Source organism: Lactuca saligna, chromosome 8 (genome assembly GCF_052625555.1).
Source record: "Lactuca saligna cultivar CGN05327 chromosome 8, ASM5262555v1, whole genome shotgun sequence".
In the NCBI taxonomy this organism is placed as follows: Eukaryota; Viridiplantae; Streptophyta; class Magnoliopsida; order Asterales; family Asteraceae; genus Lactuca; species Lactuca saligna.
The window spans coordinates 51,203,644-51,209,514 of record NC_136424.1 but is presented as its reverse complement, the minus strand read 5'-3'; the positions used below and the strand labels follow the sequence as shown (position 1 = coordinate 51,209,514).

The following is a 5,871-nucleotide window of genomic DNA, read 5'->3' as shown; positions in this document are numbered from 1 at the left end:
AGAGATTTGACATTCTTGGAGAGATTTCTCATACAGAGAGATATTTGAGAGAGATTTGGGAGAGATTTCTCATACTTGGAGAGATTTGGGAGGGATTTGACATTCTTGGAGAGATTTCTCGTACAGAGAGATATTTGAGAGAGATTTGGGAGAGATTTGTCATAGAGAGAGATAGAGTGAAAACGATTGAGAGAGGTTCCATGTGTGACAATTTTGAGTGTTTGGCTTCGCAATGCAAGGTCCGTAAACACTGTTAAGCCTTGTTTAAGGGTCTTACACACTCCCGATGAGTATGCAACATTGTTTTATCGGTTTGGCTAACCACGTACCACAGTTTTTAGGTTAAGGAGATCTAGATGTTCGCACTTTTTGCTTTATGATTTCTCATTAGAATAGAGAGTTATGTAGAAGTTTCATAATGTAAATTCTAGTACCCACGGGCAAATTGAGTCAAACGGTTTGACTTGCTGACTTTAGTTGACTTTGACTTGACCGAAATTTGACGGTTGTCACAGTTTCAACAGAGGAGATTCGATATATAGAAATATTATAGCAAGAGATTAAACATATATCAAATCCTTGTGTAGGACATAATAAGTGGAGTCTTATATGCTTCGGATATAGGATAGATCACATATGTTATAATATTCGCTTATTCTAATTTTATAAATGCCTTTAACATTGTATGAAAATGATTGGAATTTCATGTGACTAAAGTTGTTAAACAGCTGTTAAGAACATTATGAGGTTTACTGAAGATTGGTTGCTTGTTGACAGTTGGGAGTATGATATCGTTAGGACGGACCATAATGACACGTTCTGGATTGAGATGATTCTTAGTCGTAATTGATCTTCATATAGAAATATGGAAATGTTTCCATAATGAGAGATTATTATAGAATCTACTTGTGAGTTGGAAACTTTAATGCAAGAGAGGTGTTCAAGGAGTGTACCTTGAATTTGAGACTTAATAACCATGGAATTGTTTCTAGTAACAAGTTCCAGTGGAACATTCTATAATATCAAAAGCTCAGTCTCTATGATGTTAGAACCTCGACATCGCAGGAGATCAATGCATGTAAAGTTGTAATTCCATTACACCTTTTATAGTGATAAGAATTTGGAATTGTAAAATAAGCATCATTGGAGTAATAGCCAGTCAATTTGTTCACAAAGGAAGGACCATAGAGAGGCATAATATGCATATTCATAACATGGCATGACTGATGTTATCTAGTTCAAGTGGTTAGTTGATTACTCAAAATATTATACTATGAATAAATTTGTAATTGTTATGGTGATTAAATAATAGAGATTTATGTTATCTATTAAGGGGCTCAACCGGATATCATGCTTTAAATGTTATATAATGGTTAGTATCTACAAACATGCAACTTCCACTAAGTATGGATGTGTTTTGTCTCAACAAAGCCAACATGTATTTTTTATGGGTGAATGAGTTTTGATCTATATTTCCCTTTGTTATGATATTATTAAACATGAAGCATTGTTTTTAATCACTCCCATGTTTAATGTAGGTTTTTAGATCTATAAACTTTATAAGATAATAGTTATGACTATCAATATTTTACGGTTAAGACTACGTTATTTGTCTTGTATGATTCTATCGAGGACTCGATTGAATATCATGTCCCATTTGTTATAGAGGTAAGTTAGTGTCTAGGAGCATGTCACTCCCATTAACTATGTATGATTTTTGTCTCAACAAAACCAACATTTACTTTAGAGTAAATTACACGGATGGTCCCTATGGTTTGGGGTAATTTGTGTGTTTGGTCCTTAACTTATTTTTTTTAACTCGTAAGGTCCATACTGTTTGTTTTTGTTACGTGCTTGGTTCCTATTATTCGTTTTTGTTACGTGATTGGTCCATGTCTTACCTAAAAAGACTACTATTTAAATAACAAAAAATGATGGGGTAGGTAAGGTAAGGTGATAGAGTGGGGTTGGAGGTGTGTTTATTTAAATGAATAAGAAAATCAAAGGAAAATAGTCTTTTTAGATAAGACATGGGCTAAACATGTAACAAAAAACAAACAGTAGGGACCTTCTGAGTTAAAAAAATAAATTAGAGACCAAACGTGTAAATTACACTAAACCATAGTGACCATTCGTGTAATTTACTCTTTACTTTAAATAGGTGAATGAATTGGCATCTATGTTTCCCTTTATTTCGATACTAGGCGGATGCCCGTACGTTACGCATAAACACATTTATAGTTGAAATCTTTACAAATATATGTTTTTTAATATAACAATAATGTTGTTGTTAGATTTGATATAATAATTCGTATACTAAGTTGATATAATATATTGATTATTTTGAATTATATGATAATATATACATCTATTAAAACTGCATAATCTCAATCTTTTGAGTGACCTCTACCCATGAGTTACTCATGAATAAATATAAATATTATATATGTTTTAATGTTATTTATATTTGTTGTTTTTTTTTTTGTTAAATTTTTAAATTTTATTTGTTAGCGTGTTAATTTCTATCATTATAATTATTTAAAACATCAAACTTTTTTTTATTTTAAATGTAACAATATAATCATTTATATAGAGTTATTTTTAACTATTGTTACTGTAATTTATTTTAAGCTACTTATTTGAAAACTTTTAACGATTATAAAAATATCTTTAGGAAATATTTTAGTTACATTGATATTAAAATTTAGTTTTTGTATTTAGCACTACAATTTATCCATTTAAACTATTCACACAATATTCTTTGGATTTTTTAAATGTAACTGAAATTTATATTGAAGTTAACCATGTAATGTTATATTTAAATTAACAATTTAAGTATTTTGTCCAACATTTTAATGATTTATATGCAATAACATATTAAATCTAATAAATTATGTATAATATGTTAAAAGTAAAAGACATAACTTTATAAGTAGAAGTAAAAATATTATTTTAATATTGAAATTTAGTTTATTTATGATTACACTTTAGGTTTGATACTTATGTAGCCTTATTAACCAACTTATAATTATTATTAGAAAAACACTCCAATTTATCAATTTTATCTACTTACCAAATATTTTTTTTAGGTTGTTTAAGTTGAACTAAAATTTATATTTAAGTAGATCATGTAAGGTTATATTTAAATTAATAATTTAAGTATTTTATACAAATATTCAAAAGTTGTAGCTTTAAAATAATAATGGTTTACATACAATAATATATTATACCTAATAAATTAAGTATAATATGTTAAAAGTTAAAAACATAACTTTATAAATAGAAGAAAATGTATTCTTTTAATATTGAAATTTAATTTATATATGATTACATTTTAGATTTTATATTTATTTAACCTTATTAACCTACTTATAATCATTATTAGAAAGAAATTAAAAGGTCATGAGAATTTCAAATGAATGTGGTGAAAGGAAAAATATTTCCTTTATAAGTATATAATGATAATGATTATTACACGTATTTATTTTAAGCACTATTATATAGGTTTAATGTAGATTTTTATATCTATAAACTTTATAAAATGTGATAACACATTTGAGTATTAATATTGTTTGGCTATGATCGCATAACGTGTCTTATTATTATTATTATTATTATTATTATTATTATTATTATTGAAAGATCATTCACCATGGTCATCTCTAACATCTAATTGTATTTTGAAAAAATTGTTCATGGAACCCTACATTCAAAAATTGAAAAAAAAAAAAAAAAAATCATCTAAAAGCTAGATTTCAATTTTCAAGAATAATCTCTAAGTGCCAAATTAAACAAACCTAATTGCTAATTTCTATTTTTCAAAGAATGACAAAGGAAATTTGAACTAACCTAATAATAACTAATATGATTGAGTTGCATACTTGTTTCATTGTGATAGGAGGGTTCATCGGCCGGAGAGAAAGTCACCGGACGCCCAAGTCGCCGTTGGTGGCAGCAGTTTCACGGAAACAATAGTGCTTCAGCGACAAATAAGGTGAAGGGACTTCAATATGTCTTCTGTCTTTTTTTTGTTTGTCCGATAGCTGATTTCACCAACAAAAGTAATTAAAAGTAATTGGCTATTCTGTTTGGGCTTAATATTTTTGGGCTATCTAAATATTTGGGCTAATTTCAACACTTTTAAGTTTGGACTTGTTTGGGTTTTACTGTTTGAATCTTTTAAAAATAATTATGAAAAAAAAATCAACACTATTGGATGGGCTACCCCGGACTTCCAAATAAACCTGCCCTCTGAATCACAAACCTTTTAAGTGGTTTGTTTCTTAGCAGATTCAAATCATTTTTTCTTTGTCTCTTCAATTTATAAATTTGAAAATGATTTTATATATATATATATATATATATATATATATATATATATATATATATATATATATATATATATATATATATATATATATATATATATATATATATATCATACTCTTGCTTTTTTTTTTCTTGTTCATAAAGTAAGTTTTCAGCCATCAATGTTTAAAATTATTAATAGTTAACCAATTTATGCCATAAAGATTAATTTATCTACTTTTTTAAGGAGAGAGATAAATATTCAAACAGACAACTTGATACCAATAATTGGAACAGTTCTAAAGGGATAATAACTTAGGAGGGTAATAAGATTTTCAGTTTGTCCGTATTAGGTCACTAAGATTTTTTTTGTGCGTATTAGACCAATATGGTTGTTATTACCGTTTAGAAATAGTCCTTTTACCAGTTTTAATGGGTAAAAAGGACTATTTCTAAACGGTAATAACAATCATATTGGTCTAATACGCACAAAAAAACCTTAGTGACCTAATACGGACAAACTGGAAACCTTATTACCCTCCTAAGTCATTAACCCTAATTTTAAAGACATTGAGAATATATGACCATCAACCGTAAACTACTTCGTTTAAAACTCGCGTCGTCTCATATAACCTGCTACTCCTCTACATGGCGAAGCTCTTCATCTATAGTCGTCCCTTTAGGGACATCCGATAAAATTGGAACGATACAAAGAAGATTAGCATGGCCCCTGCGCAAGGATGACACACACAAATCGAGACAACATGTGGATTCTATGGTCAGATTGATCTTCTTGTTGATGTCTTCAACCATTTGTGGCAAGTAACGGTGATCGTTCTTTCTATAAAGTCTCCTTTAAGTTTTTTACTTTTCCTGTCATTAAGTTTCATACTTTATAAACTTCCGTTTATGTGTTGTATATAGTATGTATGTATTTGTTTATGTGCTGATTTTTTTATTCATTTTGCGACTTCAGTTTCTTAGTTCATGTTGTGGTTTTGCTTTTATAAAATAATTAATAATAGACATCCTATACAAGTCCTTGTTAGTTTTACATTTCCATTGGTTATCAAATGTAGACATTGATGAGAGGTATCAAAGTGAGATTTTGTGTTTGTACATATGGATGTGTTCATGTAAACATCTAAATGACAAAAAAGAAGTTATTGTCCCCAGTTCTAAAATCTAAAGAACCAATGTAAGTTCTAAACAACTTGATATATATATATATATATATATATATATATATATATATATATATATATATATATATATATATATATATATATATATATATATATATATATTCACGCCTGATCTTCGTCATCTTCTTAAATATACATAAAAGCTTTTAGTTTTATATCTCTCTAGATTTATACTCTAATCATTCAAATTGAAAACTTTAGGAAAGAATAAAGTTCTCATGCTAGTGGCACACAATTTGTGGACGAGGGAAGAAGTTCGATGTTAAGTTGAGGATTGGATGCTTAAAATATTCACATAGTTTGAGGCCACTCGATGAGGGTTGCCATGTGAATAGAATCAGTTGACTTGGCACCCAAA

At 28.3% G+C, this 5,871-nt stretch overlaps 1 non-coding gene across 1 annotated transcript; it reads left to right on the top strand.

The window, feature by feature from the left end:
* Window positions 1-4,981: 4,981 nt before the first annotated feature.
* LOC145013763 (U6 spliceosomal RNA) lies at window positions 4,982-5,084 on the top strand. The gene has a single exon (XR_013665282.1). It is a non-coding gene; the product is annotated as a U6 spliceosomal RNA (small nuclear RNA).
* The last annotated feature ends 787 nt before the right edge of the window (window positions 5,085-5,871 follow it).